At 52.9% G+C, this 22,107-nt stretch overlaps 1 protein-coding gene across 1 annotated transcript in view; it reads left to right on the forward strand.

Annotated features, from left to right (window-relative positions):
* Positions 1 to 476: 476 nt before the first annotated feature.
* Elovl5 (ELOVL fatty acid elongase 5) overlaps positions 477 to 22,107 on the forward strand; it is a 40,992-nt gene continuing 19,361 nt past the window's right edge. Inside the window, exon 1 of the mRNA XM_070017288.1 lies at positions 477 to 579. The gene's annotated coding sequence lies outside the window, so the exon portion shown is untranslated. The remainder of the gene's footprint in view (positions 580 to 22,107) is intronic.

Here is a 22,107-nt window from a genome sequence, read left to right on the forward strand (position 1 = left end):
ATCGATCGCCCAGGGGCTGGGGCGCCTCCGGGGGCCCGAAGGAGGTGGGGGCCCGAGGGGGCTGGGGGCCGCCGAGGGGGTAGAGGGTCCCCAGGGGGGTGGGGGGCCCGAAGAGGGTGGGGGGCCCGAGGGGGTGGGGGCCCCAGGGGGGTGAGGGCCCGAGGGGGGACCCCGCGCAGATCTCCCGCCCCAGGACCGCGAACGCCACCGCGGCCAGCGCGCAGACGGCGCCCCACGCGGGCCTTGCGGGAAGCCAGGGGGAAAGCCGGCCCGGACGCGGGATCGCCGCGCGGCCCCGGCCCCGGCCCCGGCCCCGGCCCGCGCCCCCGGCCCCCGGAACGGACCGGCACCGACGCTGTCCCCCGCGGGGATTGGCCGGGCCGCGCATGACCTCATAGCGCGGGACCCGCTCGCGATTGGCCGGCGGCGCCATTGTGACGTCACGGCGCCCACGCCGCGGCCGCGCCGGCGGCGCCTTCCTCTTCCCGCGGTCCTCGCCGCCTCCCGCGCAGTCCAGCGCCCGCCGCGCCGCCGCCCGCCGCTCCGCCCGCCGCTCCGCCCGCCGCGCCGCGGGCCCAGGTGAGCCGCCACCCGGGGGCCCGGCCGCGCCGCCGCTCGGCCCTGACACCGCGCCGCGAGCCCGCACCGGACCGCGCGGGGACCGCTGCGTGCCGGGCCCGGCCGCGGGGGAGCCGGGCGGCGGCGCGGCGGGCGCGGCCGGGGCCGGGGCCCGGGCCGGGCGGGAGGCGGGGGGGGGGGAGCGGGGGCCGCGGGCCGGACGGCCGGGCTCCCCCGCGCCGTGTCACACCTGCCCGGCGGAGCGGCCCGCGGCCTCGCGGCGGGCGCGGTGCGGGACCCCGGACTTTCCCGTCCCCGCCCCGGGCCCGCGCCCCGGGCCCGCCTCAGGTCTCGTTGACCCCGGGCCGCTGGGGCCCCGGGAACCCCGGCGGGGATGCGGGGGGGGGCGCCGTGGCCGTCCGGCGCGGAGTCCCGCCGGCGCTTTGGACGTCGACCCCCGGGCGCAGATCCCGAGCGGGCGCTGGAAGCCTCCCGACCGCGGGGGGCGTCGCGCCCGCCGGGGCCGCGGACGGGGGCTCGGGGAAGCCGCCCCGGCTCCCGGGGTGTGCGGCTCGCCGCCCTGGCCGCGGGGCGGAAGGGACCTGTTGGTCCCCAGCGGCGGTGCCGCCCGCCCGCCCGGCCCGGCCCGGCCCGCGGCGCTGGCTCCCGCGGCGCCGGGGCGCGGCGCTCCTCTTCCCCCGCGGGCCCTCGGACCCGGGGACTTGGTGTGGGTGCCGAACCTCGCCTTCCGTTTCGCCTTCAGTTTCTCACCAGGCCCAAAGGGAACTGTTACCGGTGGGCTCGATGACTGTCAGATGCGTGTGACAATCGAATGAGCCAGAGTCTCCGAGAACCGCCCAGCTTAGACCCTGTCCCGGCCGCCCCTTGCCTTCCTGCCTGTAATCCTGCGAGTTCCGGGCTGCAGATTCATGATGCGGACTTGGTGGCGCGCTGGCAGGGAGCGGGGTCTGCACCCCAGCCTCCCGGGCACCCACCGTGCAGCCTAATGTGTGGATGTTTGATGTTTTTCCACTTGTTTGTTCTCACTGTAATTATTGCTTGCTCTCCTGCTTTTAGAGGTGAGCACTAGTCCTTGGTGTCTTATTTCCAACTGGAATTACATAAACAAGACAAAACTTTTTTACTTTCCCTTAAGGTAACTAAGGAAGATAGTCAGGCTATGCTTACATGGTTTTGTCCCTTTCCCTTCTGTCTGCACACTTCCCTCAGAGGTCTAGTGTGTACACACACACACACATACATGTTGGTGTGGGTCTGGAACCCTCGGTCTCACACTCTTCTTGCTTGGCTTTTTTGCTCAAAACTAACACTCTACCACTTGAGCCACAGCTTGACTTCCAACTTTGTGCTGGTGATTAGAGTCTGAGGTGCTTTCTTTGCTTGGTCTGGATTTGAACCACAGTCCTAAGATCTCAGTCTCCTGAGTAGCTAGGATTAGAAGTATGAGCCACTGGCTCCTGGCCATCTCACAATATTTTGAATTCCTCTGTGCATTGCAACTCCTCCACTACCACTGGCACAACCCTCCCCTCAGTTTCCCATAACTCCCTTCCTGCGTGCATCTTATCTGATACCGTTCACCTTTTTGTTGTTGCTTGAGCCAGGGTGTGAGCTCACAGCTTCACACTTAGTAGGCAAGTGCTCACCACTGAGTCCATGTGTCAGCTCCCGTCTCATAAACTGAGTTGAGAGCTAAAGCCGAGAGCTAGCCAGAGACATTTCCAGATTCACTCACCTGTGTCTCCTGCAGCGTGCCCACTCCTGCCTGGCCTTGCACTGCTAGGGTTTTTGTCCAGTCAGCTGCATGCCATTTCTGTAACTGTATTACTTAGCGATTGAAAACCCTAACCTGTGCTGAGAGCTTCATCAAGCCATCCACAAATGAGTTTGTTTATCATCTCTCAAAGCTGCTGAAATCGGTTCCTTTTTCAGCTGATACTCCACTGTTTGTTACTAATTTAGTGGTCTGTTAGCTACTGGTTGCCTGTTTTAACGTGTGCATGGGTGCTATGTGGCAGTGATCACCTAGAGGAGTGACTCCTGGTTCGGAGGACTTCCTCATTTCTTTGTACACACCCAGATGTTGCAGAAGGCAGCAAGAAGCAGACTTGGGGGCACATGTGTGCCTGCTCTGGGGGCACTTCCTGCCACATCAGAGCCTTGGAGTGCGGAAGTGCTCAGGAGGCTTTTGCTATGAGGAACAGAAAGCCCAGTTCAGATAAATTGAACCTCAAACCCGCTCTGAAAAGTCTTAAAGGCAGGACTTTTGCTGCATTTCTCTGAAGCCCTCCGAGTTACCCTTTGTGTCCTTGGGCTAGTTTTTGAAAGATGACTGTAACTGGCACCCCCACTCCAGAACTGAAGTACCTCACAGGGACTTCTCTTCCTCCCTACCTGGCCTGGTAACTCAGACTGTAGAAATCAGATCACCTGGAGTCATCCCAGAGGTGGCCGCTGCTCTTTGGCGGAGGGCCCGCACACCAGGAAGTCAGCCTTAGCGTCTTCTGGGAGGCCCTCTGGGAGGCTGGCACCAGACTAAAAGACACGGAGTCAGCATTTTAATTTCACCTTCTGTTTTTGCATGGGTCTTCGTGGATAGCCAGTGATGGGAGGGTATGCATTTCTGTGCCAGCGGTTTGGGGAGAGCAAGTACAGGATTGTGGGGCATGAAGCAAGTAGCCCGTTGGCTGAAAGTGGTAGAGAAAGAAGCAGAAAAAGAGTTCTTCCAAAGGCAAGGTGATGCTGTAATACAGATGACTGATTTCTGCCACGTGTCAGACCTTGCACTGACCCTGCCTGAGTACGTAGGTCAACTATTCTTAGTTGGTACTAGAATGTTCTTACTCTACGGATGGAGATGTGGATGCCCTGAGAAGCTTGCACCCTTGCGTAAGGCCACAAGGCATGCAGCTGTAGGCCTGAGGTGCTTGGGAACAGCATACAACTTAAGTGTTTGAACTGGAAAGAGTGCACAGTGAGTGCTCCGCTGCAGAAGTCGGCGTCTTGAGGGAGCGAGGAGAATGGGTTGGAGTACAGAGAGGGGTGCAGCGGTAAGGCCTGACGTGGAGCCGCAGCCATGAACACAGCCAAAGAGGAGAGGACCTGAGGTCGCGAGGACTCAAGGGTCAACAAGGGATGGAAGGCATCCAGGGCTGGTGCTAGCAGAGAGGGTGCTCCCGGGGCAGAGCCCCGGGAGGCCAGCATTCGGAACGCCTTTTCTTCCTTTCATGTCCAGAGCTGCCCTCTGTGCCCAGCCTCCATCTTGGCCACTTTTTTGGCTGGCTTTTGGCCAATACATTTTTTCTCCTCTATCTCATCCATTTGTAGTTCTTTTTTCTATGATAGCATCCGGGTAGAGATGAAGCTTATATTTAGTGAATCTCAAAGCCACTGAAGGCATTTTCCTCCATTCCAACACTACTGAAATTGGGGTACTTCCCGCATCTTTTCACGAAGAAGCATTGGCAAGGAGAAGGTCCCCAGTATTTCTGAACCTCACATAACCAGAGGCTGGCAGAGCCCCGACTAAGAACAGAGGCTTCTCGCTCCTCCCACCAGCTGTTTGCCTCACATGGATGCATCCTGTAACAGGTTTTACAGCGCCGCTGGGTGTAGGAAGCACGCGCGTGTCTGCCTGCCTATTCAACTGAAGTCGGGTTGGTGAAGGCTGGAAGGCGTGGCTGTTTCTGCAGAGAGCCTGCTACTCCTGTTTAGAGACTTGCTGTCGTGGTCCTTGGTCTAACAACACCACAGGAGAAAGTCTGCACTGTGTACTGGTCTCTTTCTTTAAAGATGAGGTGAAGGGGTAAAATTTCATACTTTCTTTTTCTTTTTTTTGGCCAGGTTGAGGTTGCTTATGCCTTGGGCAAGTAGATGTCACCCCTGGGAATAGGAATCACAGTGGCAGAAGGAAACAGTCCTCTGGGTTTGTTTTGCAGAGGTTGGAGATGAAAGTGCTGGGTATTTTCTAGCCTTACAAACCAAATGGTTGAGGAAACTCTTGGGACCTAAACCTGAGTTTCTGTACCAGGACCCTCTCAGCATTGATTCAACCAATAAGGGTTATCCACCAAACTTTGTGGTTGGTTTGTTTGTTTGTTTTTATACTGGCCCAGAGACCAGAGCATGGACACTGTCCTTGAGCTTTTTAGCTCAAGGCTGGCACTGTACCACTTGAGCCACAGCTCCCCTTCTGGCTTTTTGGTACTTAATTACAGATAAAAGTCTCGTCAGCTTTTCCTGCCAGTTTGGCTTTGAATCACAGTCCTCAGATCTCAGCCTCCCAAATAGCTAGGATTACAGGCATGAGCATGCAGTACCTGGGCCTGGCAAGTTTTTGGAAGGGCTAAACTCCCAGCCTTCTTTTTCCCTGCTAGCTCTGGCTGAAATAATGGTTATTGCCTTCAGGCGATAGAGTGTGTCTTAGTGTTCCTTATGTTTTAGATTAGACTGTTGGACCTTTTGTTTGATGTCTTCTTGTTTAAGTCGTTTGGTGGAAGGTTGTTGAAGCCGATACTGTATGTTCTTTCTAATTGGAAGAATAGCCGTTTTTGCAGAAACATGCCTGCGCCCACTGTTGAACTGTCATTCTTATACTGCTCTGCCGGCACCTGCTGGGAATTTCCACTTTGCCATTTCCCAGTACCCACATCAACAATTTCATCCTGTGAGAACTAATCTCTTATCTGCCCATACTGAGAGTTAACTAAAGTCTCGCTGGAGAATTGTCCTCTCAGGTACAAATTTATTGGAGCTTCTGAACCCCAGAGTGCTGCCCCTCTGCCTTGGCAAATGCGAGGACAGAGCCATGGCTGTGCATTTCTCTTTCCCCAGAGAGCGGTTCTCAGGACACCAAATTCAGTCATTCATTTGCTTCCCTGGGACTTGGCAAAGTGGTATGTGTCCCTGCGGGCGGTGCTCAGGGTACCTCTGCTTCAGTCTTTGGCAGGAGAAACAAATTAATATTTACAGACCTTGATATCTCCATCAGCTTTGTAATTTTCAGTACCTCTGAAAATCTGAGTTTGCTTCTGATAGAAATTCTGAATGTTAACTTACATAGATCTGAGGTGCCTTAAAAAAATATCCACTATGCTTCTCTTACGTAAGGAAATGAGCGGATTGAAGCCACCCACCTGTGTGGGGGTTCTTGCTCCGTGTGTTGGTAAGTCAGCCTAGGACCTCAGGGCCTGTCCAGCACTTGGCATTGGCAGCCCTGCCCCCTGGAGGTGTGGGAGCCTGTGTGTGTGTGTGTGTGTGTGTGTGTGTGTGTGTGTGTGTGTGTGTGTGTGTGTGTGTGTGTGTGTGTGTGTGTGTGTGTGTGCGTGCGCACACACGCGTGCCGGTGAAAGTGCCTGTCCACTGTGTGTGTGTGTGCGCGTGTGTGCGCGTGCCGGTGAAAGTGCCTGTCCACAGCCGGCAGCAGAATTCTCTGAACACTTAGTGCGGGGAGAGCACCGCACACCAGGCGCTTTTCTAAAGTGCTCAACATAAACTCGCTTCTGACTCACAAAACCCCACGAAGTCACAGCCCTAGTTTTACAGATGAGGAAACTGGGGTCTTTTGTCCAAAAGCTTTCTCTAGCCAGGATGGCAGAGTGGGCAGGGGCTCACAGCCCCTGCTGGGTGGCAGCCCGTCGGACCTAAACCTGCTTCCCAGTTAACTGCTCTGGGTTTGGACTGCTGAGCTGGGTACTGCCCTAGGTTCCGCTCTGGGTTCAGAACGCCTAGCCGGGTACTGCCCTAGGTTCCGCTCTGGGTTTGGCCTGCCGAGCCGGGTACTGCCCTGGTTCTGCTCTGGGTTCAGAACGCCGAGCTGGGTACTGCCCTGGTTCTGCTCTGGGTTTGGCCTGCCGAGCTGGGTACTGCCCTGGTTCCGCTCTGGGTTTGGCCTGCTGTGCCGGGTACTGCCCTAGGTTCCGCTCTGCGTTTGGCCTGCCAAGCTGGGTACTGCCCTAGGTTCCGCTCTGGGTTTGGCCTGCCGAGCCGGGTACTGCCCTGGTTCCGCTCTGGGTTCAGAACGCCGAGCTGGGTACTGCCCTAGGTTCCGCTCTGGGTTCCGCTCTGGGTTTGGACTGCTGAGCTGGGTACTGCCCTAGGTTCCGCTCTGGGTTCAGAACGCCTAGCCGGGTACTGCCCTAGGTTCCGCTCTGGGTTTGGCCTGCCGAGCCGGGTACTGCCCTGGTTCTGCTCTGGGTTCAGAACGCCGAGCTGGGTACTGCCCTGGTTCTGCTCTGGGTTTGGCCTGCCGAGCTGGGTACTGCCCTGGTTCCGCTCTGGGTTTGGCCTGCTGTGCCGGGTACTGCCCTAGGTTCCGCTCTGCGTTTGGCCTGCCAAGCTGGGTACTGCCCTAGGTTCCGCTCTGGGTTTGGCCTGCCGAGCCGGGTACTGCCCTGGTTCCGCTCTGGGTTCAGAACGCCGAGCTGGGTACTGCCCTAGGTTCCGCTCTGGGTTCCGCTCTGGGTTTGGCCTGCTGAGCTGGGTACTGCCCTAGGTTCCGCTCTGGGTTCAGAACGCCGAGCCGGGTACTGCCCTAGGTTCCGCTCTAGGTTCCGCTCTGGGTTTGGCCTGCTGAGCCGGGTACTGCACTAGGTTCCGCTCTGGGTTTGGCCTGCCGAGGAGGCACATGGTCCCGATCTGGAGGTGGCGTCCTAGGAGAGCTGAGAGGAGCACCATTTCTGATGAGCCCTGGGAGGATTGCCTTTGCCTTCCTCCTTGCTCTGAAAGTAAACTTCCTTTTTCCGGGCAGTCAGCAGTGCAGACTTGGGGAGGCAGCTTGGTAGCAGAGTTCTTCCCTAGCATGGGTGGGTCCCTGGGTTTGGTCCCCAACACCACCCCAAGAGTTCAAACACCAGACTGCTCATGTGGCAGTTGAGGGTGGACGCCATTGTCCGACTGGCTGTCCTGTGGAGTCCAGCACCGGTGTCCCCACCTGGCCTAGGCTCCATCCAGGCTTGATCTGCAAGGCAGAAGACCTGGCGGTGTTGGCTGCCAGCAAGGAGCCCGTCCCCACGGGAGCCTCTGCCTCTGCCGAGCGCTTGAAAACCCAGCGCACTCCTTGTGAACAGGCAGGCCCCGTTCAGGGTCCCCCCCACCTCCCTTCCCAGGCTGGGACCTTGCACTTGTTCAGAACTGAGTTTTCTTGTGGTGAGAGTTGAGTCTCAGGGTCTGACGAGACTGTGCCGGCTGGAAGTACGGCCATCTAAAGTGAGAACGTCACGCAGTGGCGCTGACACGGAGTGTGACTGGGTAAGGGAGCCACTGTTAGCCTTCATCACCCACTGAGGGGCTTTTTTAAAATGCCATATCATCTGGGGCCTTCCAAATTGATCTTTTTTTTTTTTTTTTGGTCGGTCGTGGGGCTTGAACTCGGTTTGGGCGCTGTCCTTGTGCTCTTCAGCTCAAGGCGAGTGCTCTACCGCTTGTGCCACAGCACCACTAGCGGTTTATTGGAGATAAGAGTCTAATGAACTTTCCTGCCCGGGCTGGCTTTGAACCGCGATCCTCAGATCTCAGCCTCCTGAGTAGCTAGGATTACAGGCGTGAGCCACTAGGGGCTCGGCTATCCAAATTGATCTTTTAAGACCATCCTTTTCACACATTTTCACTGGCTCTGTTCCTCATGCACCTCGACGCCCACGCAGGTATAAAATGTAGGTGTTAGGACTTCCATGTTGCATTCCTTATCGCCACGCAGGTTTGAATTTACATCTTTTGTGACATTTCTCTTGTAGGGGAGAGGGTACGTAACAAAATTATTATTTCTCTACCCTCCTTTAATTTCAGCCAAGGCTGTAATACTGCCTTTGTACACTTTGTACTTTGTACAAGTGCTTAGAGAACATGATAATTTATTTTGAATATTCACGTAATCAGCCATGAGACTGCAATCAGAAAAGAATTGTAAGTAGCTGCTCCTAGAAGAAAACATTGCTTAAAAATCGCTCAGATCTTTGTCTCCCAGCTATTTGCAGTTGTGATCTGTTGGTTTAGATGTTTAGGTGTTAGCATCTGAATGAAGGAGAACGCAGGCACAGGCGCAAGCTTCAAGGAGTCTTGAAGGGGAAGCCTGGAGACTTGTTCCTCATCTTCACCTCCATATCAGAGTGTTTCCTAACCTCAGAGGTAGCTAGAAAGGTGGCTTCTTCAAAGTCCTATAAAGAGATCTCAGTCCCTCCTTCCTTCTCCCTCTGCCTCTGGGATTGAACCCTCCCTACGGTTGAACCCAGGACCCAGTCATGCTAGCAAGTGTTCTGCCACTGAACCACGTCTGCTGCCTAATGCTGTTGCCTTCCTCCCTCGTGTGTGTGTGTGTGTGTGTGTGTGTGTGTGTGTGTGTGTGTGTGTGTGTGTGTGTGTGTGTGTGTGTGTGTGTGTGTACGCACACGCATGTATGCGCGGGTACGCAGGGGGGAGGGGAGGGTTGTTTTGAGATGGTCTCATTAAGTAGCTCAGGTAGGCCTGAAACACATTTAACCCAGACTAGCCTCCAACCCTGCATCCTCCCGCCTCTTCCTCCTGTCGGTGGGGATTATAGGTATGTGCACATGCCACCACAGCTAGTCCCAGTGGGTGTTTTTCATTGTGCCCTGGCTTCACTTCATCATCTTTTTGAGGAATGGGTTAGCATATATTAGAGGGCTGAGGTAAAAAAGTTGCAGAATACTGGAAGACTGCGTGTCACTGGCTGTGGCCGCGGGCCCCATGCACTCACCCACTGTCCCTCCCATGTCCGTCCCTTCCTTTCCTTCCCTGCTTCTCCCTGGCTCCATTCTGTCTCCTTATGCTCTCTCCTAACTCTTGCTGTAGTGTCTTTCTTCTTTTTTTTTTTTTTCAATATCAGTATGGATGTGACTGTGGAGGTATGTTTTTAAGATATGATGAACATGTAAATCAGGAGATTTGGAGTTTTTTTTTAAATGATCTTCCATAGTATACAGGTGGGCCTGTCCAATCAGTTAAAGCCCTAAAAGGCAGAACCCCCCCCACCCCCCGGAAGAAAATGGAAAGCTGGCTCCAGCTATCATTCGGCACAAGACTGTAGTGTCTTTCTGACGTGAGTAGGAGTGTATATGCTCAGTCCGCTGTGTGTGTGTGTGTGTGTGTGTGAGTGTATGTGTGTGTATACATTGGCCATGTAGCTGTTCACTGCTCTCAGGGTCACTGCAGGACATTGCTGTGTGCTGCGCTGCCCTCCCCCAGACACACATATCAATACCATTATAATCTCTGCCAGAATGGTGCAGTCCACCAGAGGGGTGAGGTGGGTACTTGAATCTGTACTGTAGATGAGGCTGTGTGTGTCGTCGTTAGCTGTGGCTGCAAGTACACTGAACAGGGGCTTGAGTAAAGGGATCCCCACACAAAGTAGATTGGTAGATGGCTTCTCTTCACGGTATGCCAGATTCTTCTCGGCCTCTCCTCTCAGGGAGGGCCAGACTCCTCACCCAGGTCTCAGCATCTTCTGTGAGACAGGGTTGGTCGCAGGATTTCCTGCAGTTAGCTCCGAGACAGGCTCGGGGAGATGAGTGAGGTTAGGTTCTGGGTCCCTTCTCAAGGAAGAGAAATGCCGTTTTCTGTGGCCTGCCCTTGGGCAGCCAAGGAGGTCAGGTGTGGGTCGGGGAGACTTGCGTCTGAGTCCTTCAGCACCGCCCGAGCTGTCTACACCTTTGTGGCTGTGCAGCTGCTCCAGGAAATAGATTTAACCTCACTGTTGTAGGGGTTTAGCAAGTAATGACAGAGAAACATGAAGGAAACCAAATCCAAGCACACGTTACTTGGTGATGATCGGAGCCCATGGTTAGATGGACTTATGGTTGTGTGAAGCACGTAGCAGGCCTACGTCGTGTAGGCCACCAGAATACAGGCTAATGTGGATTGTGCTGGCTTCTGCCCACAAAACCTGGCACAGTTTCCCAGTACACTTCAGCTTCTCGAACTGCAGTGAGGGTCTGTGTAAACCGGTAGCATCCCTCCGACACTACCATGTGTTGTTTGCAGTACACAGGCGTGTGCTGCACCCTGGTAATAATGACAGAAGTTTGTTTAGCATCACAGCACACAGGTTGGTCATACAGCTGGGACAATGCACTGAGCATCAGGGATGGAACTTTCCAGCGTCACTGGCCCTCCTCTCTGGACTGACCCTGTGTCATGCATGACATAACATGTCATGTACCACACCTATCTTTTCTCCTAGTTTTGCTGCAGTGGAAACTGTGCCCCTAATTTATTTTAGTGAGACTGTAATTAATACTACATTACTGAGTTAAACTGAATAAAAATGACGCATCTCTGGCCTTCCCGTGGGTCTTGTCCCCGGGCGTCAGGCCACCGGTCTCCCCACCGGGCCTCAAGGCCTAGGCCCTGCCCTCTAGTTAGGGAGGGTACAAACGCAAACCAGCTTACCTGCTTGTACTGGAAAGGAAGCAGCTGCTGCCCCAGTGGGGTTGCTGTAACATTTCGTGTCTGATTTTAAATGCCTTTGTTCTTCATAGCTGACTTGGCTGTGGTGATGACAATTACCATCTTTGCTGAGAAATCAGAGCGGGAACCTATGGCACTGTACTGAAGAGTTAAAAATTAGGAACCTCACTTCACCATTACCATTATTAACTTGCTAACTGCTGACTTTGCTTCTGTAAATATGCTTGCATTCAGACCCCCTTTGACCTGGGAGATAAAATTGTCAGTAACTCAAAGTATTGGCCGGTCCAGATGTCCGGATATCAGCCCACCCAGGACAAGGACAGCGGTTATAGATAGCATATGTTCTTCAGTTCCAAATTAATTAAGCCATCCCTGGACAAACCTTGACAACGACCACCTGACCAGACCACGAACCGGGTCAAATGTCAACCAATTATAGACCAACCATGAGCCAATTATATCACGGAAAACATTTTATGCTGATATTATGGTTTTTGCCTTTAAAAATGTCTGTAACCTCTGCTCGGGACTCCCTGTCTGCTTGGGACAGAGAGTCCGTTTGCGCAAACGCCAAATAAACCCCTCTTGCTTATTGCAGCTGCTGGCTTGAAGTCTTGGTTCTTGGGGGTGCCCTCCCGTTGGAGAAAGTATCCCAGAGAGTCTGGGGTCTTTCAGTACAGTATTGTAGTATTAGAGATTCTTTTCCCCTGGCATCACCTTGCTTTTCTCCCCATCAGTTCATGCTGCTTTCTACCTCTGCTAATGGGATTTGCACCATGAACTTGGAGCTACAGGTGGAGAGACGTTAGTGAAGATTGTACTGGATGCAATTAGAGAATTTTAAATCCTATAAAGATATGACTAATGACTCCAATAATCCACACGTGGGGTGTCTCCAGAAAGGTAAACGAGATCATGAGTTCTTGTTCACTCTTGCTCATTCTTCTCCTTCTGGTTTGATTAAAATAGAATTTGTATATGCTAAATTGTTATTTGCATCCATCAGTAACCCTCTCTGACCACACCTATGAGCTTGTGAGTGGAACAGGGCTTAGGGAATGCCCAGTGTGTGTGTGCAGCGCCGTGTGGGAGGGGTCTCTGTGCCCTCCTTCCCTGCAGAACACGCTGCCTCCCTTTCTTCATATCCACTGTTTTCTCTTAGGACCGTGCACCTGTAATGTTTTCCAAACGGAGGAAACAGGAAACGTTTTGTGGACAAAGACTGCAGATGTGTTCTGTGGCCGTAACCTAAGGACAGATATTCTGAGCTCTGGCTCAAGCATCTTGTTTGCTCATGACACAGAGTTCTGCAGTTTGCTGTTTTGTACCAAAATTGCGCTCTCTCCCGAAGAGAGCAGTGGGAACGGCACGGAGTGCTCTGAGAGGTGAAATGCCATTCTCAGATTCTTATTTTGGAAAAGGTGTTGGGTAGTTTTCTCCCTTCCTGCCTCCTGTTCCCATCCCCACCCCCACCCCACTTTCCCTGTGTGTGTGGATATAAACACTTGCACTTGAGTGCTTGCTCATCTGGTGGTGACGAGTGCAAGCATTGTGTTTGCCGCACTGGCTTGTGTGACTTAGCCCCAGGAAAGCTGCCCTGAGCGTCCTCATTTGGGATGGCAGTGAGCATCATGCCTTCACTGGAGAAACTTGGTTTTAGTTTTTATTCCCACATGGCAATGAAAGCTAGCGTGCTACTGGCCATGTTGAATTTCCTTTAGTCCCATGTGTATAATCTGAATTAGTAGAGGACCGATTAGCATATAGTCCTTGCCAATGTTGTCAGACACTTTGTATTCATATACTCTTTTGTAGAATGGGAATTTCTTTGTACAACTATGTAAAGATAATTAAAAAAATATATAGTCTTTGGGCTGGGAAGGTGGCTTAGTGGTAGAGTGCTTGCCTAGCGTGCATGAAGCCCTGGGGTCGATTCCTCAGCATCACATCAACAGAAAAGTCTAGAAGTGGCGCTGTGGCTCAAGTGGAAGAGTGCTTGCCTTGAGCAAAAGAGGTTCAGTGCTCAGGCCCTGAGTTCAAGCCCCAGGACTGGCAAAAAAAAAAAAAAAAAAAAGTTTTATTTTGCTGAACCCCAGAAAAGGTCCAGAGCCTAGGGGTGTTTGGACAGGACTTGGGCATTTTCTCCACAAATAGAGTTGTCCCGTCTACTCAGCTGTCAAAACACCACCACCAGCAGCTGCACATAGCTTTCTATTTCTGTGTAATTAAAACTTACCTTTAAGTAGTTGTACAAAGAAGTGTCAACACATTAGTTTATGAGTGTAACATCTTCTCACCTCTGACTCCCTCACCTTTGAGCCTGATCAGGTTCATTGATTTTCTGGTCTTCTTACCCAGTGAATGTATTGGTAGGTTCTCCAACAGAAGGAAAGTATGTAAAAATATAAAGCCACTCTCACATTAAAAAAAAAAAGTAAATTGTGCCCAACACAGCTGGTGCATGCCTGTGGTCCTAGCTACTCAGAAGGCTGAGATCTGAGAACTGTGATTCAAAACCGGCCCAGGCAGGAAAGTCCGGGACTAATCTGTTTTCCAATTAGCCACCAAACAAGCCAGAAGCAGAATCATGCTGGAGTGATAGAGTGCCAGCCTTGACCAAAAAATCTCAGAAAGAGTGTCCAGGCCCTGAGTTCAACCTCTATTTCATACCCCTTTCCTCCCCTTCCCTCCCACCCCCCCACGCACGAATGCACAAAGTATCAGGACTTTGAGCGCCCTTGCCTTTGTGAGGTCAATAGTGGACAACTTTTTTTTTTTTTGGGTCCAGTTGTGGGGCCTGAACGCGGGGCCTGAACGCTGGGCCTCAGCTCTTCAGCTCAAGGCTAGTGAGTAGTGGACAACTTTTAAGTGAAAGTGGAAAGCCAGAAGAAGTAAATGACTTAAGGTTAGTATAGCATCAGTAGCATTGTAGATGTTATTTTTTTTAATTTACCCTTTCTCTTTAAAGATACTCTTTAGTATCTTTTTAATATATAGGCTTACAATCTTCTGTCTTGTGGAATAATTTTAAAAATAGTGGATTTCTTTTGCTCATTCCTGGTTTTTGTCTAGTACTTAGTGTTGATGTTGGATAACGCTCTTGTTTGGATAAAAATCCGCTGCATCAAGGGGCACCTTTTTGTCTTGTTCAGTTGTGTAACTAACTCTTCATCCATATGTTACAGGAAGAGTCCTCTGGCTTTTTCGTATGTCAGCTGTGTGTTCTCTTCTGGGTGTAAGTAAATACAGCGCTAGCTATTGAAAATTCTTTCAAGGTACTTATCGCCCCTGGTTATGTGCTAACTAGACCACTGTTTCTGAATTCTGAGGTTTTCTGTAGATTTATTTTGCCGTGGGTAGTAGGCACTGGGCACTTGAGAAGTGGCTGTTGTAAATGAAGTGCCAGAGTTTTAGTTTTGTTTCATTTTAATATACTTAAATAGTCACATGTGGGTCATCTTGGAGAGCACAGTGCCAAGGCCTCTGCTCAGATGTCATTGTAATGGTACACATCCCCAGGCTAGCTGTGACACGCACACACACATGTGAGCATCCCATGCAGGTGATTAGCCTGTGACCCTTTGCACTCTGGTAGTTTGAAATATGCAGGAAATTGTTGCAAACTGTAGTCATCCCACGAGCTGTAAACCCAGTGGAGCACCAGAAGCCCTCTTCCTCATCTGACTCCACTCCAGCCCTCCCCCAGCCTGAACCTCCAGACCTCTGATTCAGCCCTCCCCCAGCCTGAACCTCCAGCCCTCACTCCAGCCTGAACCCCCAGCCCTTACTCCAGCCTGAACCCCCAGCCCTCACTCCAGTCCTCCACAGCCTGAACCCCCAGCCCTCCACTCCAGCCTCCCCCAGCCTGAACCCCCAGCCCTCCACTCCAGCCCTCACTCCAGCCTGAACCCCCAGCCCTCCACTCCAGCCTGAACCCCCAGCCCTCACTCCAGCCCTCCCCCAGCCTGAACCTCCAGCCCTCACTCCAGTCCTCCACAGCCTGAACCCCCAGCCCTCCACTCCAGCCCTCCCCCAGCCTGAACCTCCAGCCTGAACCTCCAGCCCTCCCCCAGCCTGAACCTCCAGCCCTCACTCCAGCCTGAACCTCCAGCCTGAACCTCCAGCCTGAACCTCCAGCCCTCACTCCAGCCTGAACCTCCAGCCCTCCACTCTAGCCCTCCACAGCCTGAACCCCCAGTCCTCCACTCCAGCCCTCCACAGCCTGAACCTCCAGCCCTCACTCCAGCCTGAACCTCCAGCCCTCACTCCAGCCTGAACCTCCAGCCCTCACTCCAGCCTGAACCTCCAGCCCTCCACTCTAGCCCTCCACAGCCTGAACCCCCAGTCCTCCACTCTAGCCCTCCACAGCCTGAACCTCCATCCCTCACTCCAGCCCTCCACAGCCTGAACCTCCAGCCCTCCCTCCAGCCCTCCACAGCCTGAACCTCCAGCCTTCCACTCCAGTCCTCCACAGCCTGAACCCCCAGCCCTCACTCCAGCCCTCCACAGCCTGAACCTCCAGCCCTCACTCCAGCCCTCCACAGCCTGAACCTCCAGCCCTCACTCCAGCCCTCCACAGCCTGAACCTCCAGCCCTCACTCCAGCCCTCCACTCCAGTCCTCCACCATTCCAGTCCTCCCCCAGCCTGAACCTCCAGTCCCTTCCTTCCCAACTCCGGGACCAGTATTTTATTCTCCACTCCTCCTTGGGGTGACGCTTTCGTGGTTTCCCATAGGCTTCTGAGCTGGGCCTTTGCTCTCCACGCCTGACTTGCCGCACTTAGCGTTTTCCGTCAGTCCTTTCATGCTGCCTCCAGTGAAAGGGTTTCTCGTGGTACTCGGTTGTGTGGTCATGTCTCTCTCTCCTTCAGTGGGGTTTGTCTTGGTGGGTGATGCTGAAGTCAGACATACTGACTTGTAAATTTGGGGGGAGGGCATGGAACCCAGAGCCTCACACGTGCCAAACACAGGCCCCCATGATGGATCCCAGGGTGGGACTGCCGGTCATGCCGTAGTTCCGGTTCTAATTTAAGTTGTTCCTCAGTGGCTGTGCTAATCGTTTGTGCACCCGCGCCAAATGGATGGACTAGACTTCTCTCTACTTGCACCAGCTTTTTCTTTTTCTTTTTTTTTTTTTTTGTCGGTCGTGGGGCTTGAACTCTGGGCCTGGGCGCTGTCCCTCAGCTCTTCAGCTCAAGGCGAGCGCTCTACCACTTGAGCTACAGCGCCACTTCCGGTTTTCTGGTGGTTTATTGGAGATAGGAGTCTCACAGTCTCTCCTGCCCGGGCTGGCTTTGAACTGCGATCCTCAGATCTCAGCCTCCTGAGTAGCTAGGATTATAGGCGTGAGCCACCAGCGCACAGCTTGCACCAGCTTTTTCTTGTTGCCGTCTGTGTAGCTGTAGCCTTGTAATAGTGAGATGTCATCACTATCGCACCCTCATGATTAGTGATGTCATGTATTCTAGTTGGTAGGGGATTTCTTTTCAGAAATACCTGTTTAGATTGCTTTTGTTTTAATATTGTTTGGTTTGGTTTTGTTGCTGAGTGGAGTTTTTAATATTCTGGACATGCTGAGTAGGATGAATAGTTTCTAGATATTTCTCCCACTAGCTGGTTGTCCCAGGCAGCTTTTTTTTTTTTTTTTCTGTTGGTCGTGGGGCTTGAAGTCTGGGCCTGGGCAGTCTCTGAGCTCTTCAGCTCAAGGCTAGTACTTTACCACTTGAGCTACAGCATCACTTCCAGTGGTTCATTGGAGATAACACGGACCTTCCTGCTTGCGCTGGCTTTGAACTGCAATCCTCAGATCTCAGCCTCCTGAATAGCTAGCATTACAGGTGTGAGCCACCGGCGCCCGGCTACCTGCTAGTTTTTATAGGTGCCATGCCAGTTAAAAGTAAACTATATAAAAAATAAACAGAAGAAAGGTAGGGACTTTTTAAATTATTTAAATTTTTACTGGGATGAAGTTCGCATGCCATAAGTTACTGTACAGTGTTTGGTTCAGTCGCGGTGAATAATCTCCATGACCCCTTAGCAGGCAGCCTCTGTTCCCCCCTCTCCCCCGGCCCTGGCCGCCGTTCTTCCGTCTTCCATCTCTGTGGACATGCCATACCTGGCTCCTAGCACTTAGGACTGTGCTTTGAGTGTCATCCGCCCCTCAGCCTGTCCACAGAGTGACTTCTGACGAATGAAGTTCATTCCTAAGTCTTGGCCCAGCCATGGCTGAGCCCTTTGCATTTACCTGGGTTAAGGCTCTGGGTGGGGTGCCGGTCCAGGTCCCACTTGAGCAAGGAAGTACCCATGGGCTAGACCTGGGTGGGGCTGGGGCCTCAGGCTGGTGTGAGCTGGCCTCCAGTGCTCCTGGCCCCTGAGGCTCCTGGGGCCTGCACCTTAATCTCCTTTGGCAGTAGCCGGTGGACCTCCATATTGCCAGAGAAGGCCAGTGGGGGGGAGATTCTGCTCTGAGGCATCCCACCAGTTCGGGGAAGGGAGATGAAGATTCCCGCTTCCTGTATGGAGGCAGGGAAGGCGGAGTCACCATTCCCACTGGAGACGGACGGGCAAGGCCACCGCAGGGCCCGCCAGCATTCAAGCTCTTCCCTGTTTGGTCCTCAGGCTGCTTTCCCGTCTCCTGACCCAGCCTACTGTGCGCCTCTCCTGGGCTGTCGGGGGGAAGCTGGGGGCACTGGAGCATGGGGAGAAGCGGGTGTAGCCAGGTGAGGGTGAGTGGCTGTCCACCAATGGGAGCAGAGGGCTTCCAGCCTGGTGTCCCGGTCAGTGTCGGTCAGGGTGGGTGGTAGGCAGGGCTGAGGGATGCTTGGAATACAGGTGGGAGGCGTTGTCTGGGATGGGGAAGATGGCGGACGGGAAGAAGCGGGTGATCTGGGTCCTGGGGAGTTGGGTACCCCTTCAGTCTGCCTTGTTTCCCTCCATGCTGTCAGCTGGACATCCAGCGTGCTCTCGCTCAGCTCTCTGTCTAGGAAAGCTCTCACTGACCTGGCCAGAGGCCGCAGGAACGAGGTCTTTGTTGGGCTCATTGGTTCATTCATCAGGCCCGTGCTGGCGGGGCCTGTGTGTTCACGTGCTCTCGATCTTGCTGGGTTTTCTGGTTCTGTGCAGAGTGTGCTTGTGTCAGGGACACAGCTGCATGGCCAGATGGAGGATGAGTTTGGAGCACGCCTGTGAAGTCTTGGAGTTCCCCCCTCTACCCCCCTGCCTCCCGCCTGCCCCTGCTGCCCTGGCTGCCCTCCTCGCCGCAGCCTATGCCCCTTGGGCGGGCCTCTGACTTTGCCATCTGCTGGCATGTTAACTGTGCAGTACACAGGACTCCAGCTGTGTTGGACACGTTTCTGAGCCAGCCCACGGCCCAGGAACTGGTGTGTCCTGGCTGTGCTGCTTCAGAACCCTGAAATGTGTCTGGTGATTGATTTGAGTGAGGAGGGAACACAAAATCAAATGTGTCCCTGAAGCTACTGAGCTACTGAGATTCTCTTCTGCACATCGTTGTCTTGGTGTTGAGTTGTCCAAGGCACAAGCTGGGTCTGTGCCAGACCCTGAGATCACTCCCGGTCCCAGCTTTGCCGTTACCGGAGTATTGCCTTCCCCACATTCCCTAAGATGAACTTCTGATTTGTGTGAAGTCTGGGGCTGTTTAGCCCACAGCCGGTGTTGAACCCCCGATCCCCCCAGGTCCCTCCAGGTTCAGGCTGTGTTTCCGATGTGTTTTGTGAGCCTCCATTAATTTGAAGGGGAAGCAACGGAAGCAACGTCTTCCTGGATTAGTGAAGCACGCTGAGTCGTACATGAAGTGTCTGCACCTGTTCTGTGTTCAGAGATGGGTGCCGGACCTGATTGCTGTCCCGCTGCACACCTGCTCTTCGTGCGCCAGTCCCAAGCCAGTCACCACAGGAGGGAGGCTAGTGAGGGTGTCGCCAGAGGCGCAAAGATTCGCCCGATTCTGGGGCAGACTGAATTCCTAAGCCCTGCACGGGCCTGCTCGCACGCCTGCTCGCCGTGCTTGCCCGGATGAATTTCCAGTCTGGTTGGTTGACTCTGAGCGATGCTGTGGTGTCCTAGCTGCTTCCTTACTCTGGCCTTGGTGGTGGAGCTGACTCTCCAGGGTTTCTACTGTGTCACTTCCCGTCTCCACATGGGATTGGAAAAACCAAGCTGTTTTATGCTACTTTATTGACAGCATTACTAATGACATAAATGGGAATCTGCTGACTCCGCTACTAAGTAGCGAAACTAGCCTACCTTCTGCAACATGTTCGGCACACAATTAAAAGACTACTGGAAGAATGTTCTACTTCTTTTCTACTAGTTTGAAATAGACCTCCTATTTGCTGGGCACTTGAGCCACGCCTCTCCTCCACCACTTTGCTGCTGATTTTGGATATGGAGTCTTGAGGACTTTTCTGCCTGGGCTGGCTTCAAACCATGGTCCATCAGATCTCAGCCTTCCTAGCAGCTAGGATTATAGAATGAGCCACTGACTCAACTTTTTAAAAAAAAAATGTTTCATTGTTACTATAAAGGTGATGTATAGAGGGCTTATGATTACATAAGTCAGGTAAAGAGTACTTTTTTTGGGGGGGGGGGCCTGGTCAGTCGTGGGGCCTGAACTCTGGGCCTGGGCGCTGTCCCTCAGCTCTTCAGCTCAAGGCTAGCGCTCTACCACTTGAGTCACAGCACCACTTCCGGCTTTTTTCTTTTTGCTTATGTGGTGGTGAGGAATTGAACCCAGGGCCTCATGCATGCAAGGCAAGCGCTCTACCACTGAGCCACCTTCCCGGCCCCAAAGAGTACATTTCTTTTTGACAAATTTGCTCTCCAGCTTCTTAATACATAAGCGATTTAGATTTTTGAAGGCAGTTTTTGACCAGCTCTCATTTGAACTGAATTTACAGTTTCCCAGGGCTCCTTTCTGGTTGGGGGTGAAGATATTTCATATTTTTAGACAAAGTAGACACATGATAAAGTGTGCACTGTTCTTAGGGAACCCTTGTTGTTAATGTAAGACTTAATAACTCTTAGAGGACTTAAAAATAACTAGATGAGCTCCTTGGTTTCAGGGGGAACTTTTGCAAAATACAGACAATTTTCCTTTTTAATTACAACTGGAGAAAGGAAAGCTCGTTAAGAAAATAACCAATTAGCAAATACCAGTTTATAGTCCCAAATTAATCCTTTAAAAAGTAGAAGACACAAAGGTTGTTATTATTGGCATGCTAGCCAGAAATGGATCCTTATTTATATTATTTTATTATTTTTTTTTTACTGCAATTTGGCTTGAACTGAAGTATACTCAGGAATGCAAAAAATTCAAGTTCTAAGTCCAAATTTAGATCTCAAAGGAGTACTCTTCAGTGGGATTCTTTATTTATTTTGTTGGTCATGGGGCTTGAACTCTGTATTATTTTAAATATATATATATAAAGTGTTACTTTGTTCAGCCATCAGTATTTCTGTGTGATATTTTTTACCTCTGTAGAGCATTTTATATTAGATTAACTTAGAGCATAAGTGTTTTCCTCTCACAAAATCACTCAGTTCTAACCAAGGTGCTCTGACTGTGGTTAGAAATCCCTCTTTAAGCCGGGCGCTGGTGGCTCATGCCTGTAATCCTAGCTACTCAGGAGGCTGAGATCTGAGGATCGCAGTTCAAAGCCAGCCCGGGCAGGAGAGACCATTAGACTCCTATCTCCAATAAACCACCAGAAAACCAGAAGTGGCGCTGTAGCTCAAGTGGTAGAGCGCTCGCCTTGAGCTGAAGAGCTGAGGGACAGCGCCCAGGCCCAGGCCCACGACCGACCAAAAAAAAAAAAAAATCCCTCTTTACAAAGAGATTTGCACTATACAACCCTTGACCTAATTGGCCAATTCCTAAGAGCTTCACCAGGGAAATAATTTCTTGGGTAAGGCTTTCTGTGAAGATATTTACCACAATATTTTTTAAGGATAAGAAAAACTTGGAAATATTAAATGGCTAATAATTGAGGGTTATCAGAGGCATTCATGGAAATGTTACTCTGGCTCAAATTTGGTTACTGAAGAAAATGATTGCTATGGATTTAAATTTTAAGATTACAAATGTGTGTTTGAAGCACAGCAAAATCAAATCACGCGTTCTTTATTGAGTAACGATGGCGTAGGCCCTTGCTACGTGCCCTGCTGACCCTCCCGAGGGGGCGCGTTCAGGAGAGGTGCGGGCCCGGCTGGACGCAGAGGCGTCCTGCACAGGCCGCATGCCCAGCGGGCGGGGCGGCCCGCTGGACTAGGCTTGCTGTACTAGACTTTTACTTCAAAATGAAACAAGTAATGTGTCTCCAGTTGGTGAATGCTCACAAACACCCCGTTTGGGTGGTTTGGCTAAATGTTCTTTGAGGCCCGTCTGCCGGACTGTGGAGCCCTGGGAGGGAGGGGGGGGACGTGCCCTGGAAGCAGGCTTTGGGACCCAGCGCTGCCTGGCTCCTTCCTGCTGCCCCCAGGAGCCGCTTCCTGTGTCTGCCCCCACCGGGCCATGTCCGCGCCGTGCCGGGGACTGTGCACCAGGAAAGCTTCCCCGCCAGCAGCCCCGGCAGCGCTGTTGAAGAGGCGGTAGAACTGTGTTGTTCATGTGGGCCTGGCTAGATCCGTTCTCAGGACCGTAGCATCAGCCTCCCCATGTCAGTCAACCGCCCCGGCTTGCATGGTCACAGCAAGTAAACCACCACTGCAGCTAGCTCCCATCACCACTCCCCAGAACGGCCCACATCATAGATGCTTCTGTGACCCCCGAAGCGTGGGTCACCGCCTGTGCCACAGAGGAAGCCTGCGGTGCACACGCTCCGTGGTCTGACACTGCCCCCGGCCCCCGGCCCCGGCCACAGGGTCAGATCTCCCACGCTGAGGGCCGTGCCCCACACCCCCCACAGCTGTCCTCAGATCCAGATGAACAGCCAGACACAGAGATGCCTGGGGCAGGGGCCCCAACGCAGGGCTCCCTCCTCATGGAGTCTGGCGAGCTGTCCTGGCTGTGGGCAGTTCCTGGGCACCTGCTGCCATGTGCTCCGGGTGTCTGTGGAGAACCCCCAAACCATGGCCAAGCATGGAGGAG

This window comes from Dipodomys merriami, unplaced genomic scaffold, assembly GCF_024711535.1.
Source record: "Dipodomys merriami isolate MVZ:Mamm:240054 unplaced genomic scaffold, mDipMer1.0.p SCAF_122, whole genome shotgun sequence".
Classification (NCBI taxonomy): domain Eukaryota; kingdom Metazoa; phylum Chordata; class Mammalia; order Rodentia; family Heteromyidae; genus Dipodomys; species Dipodomys merriami.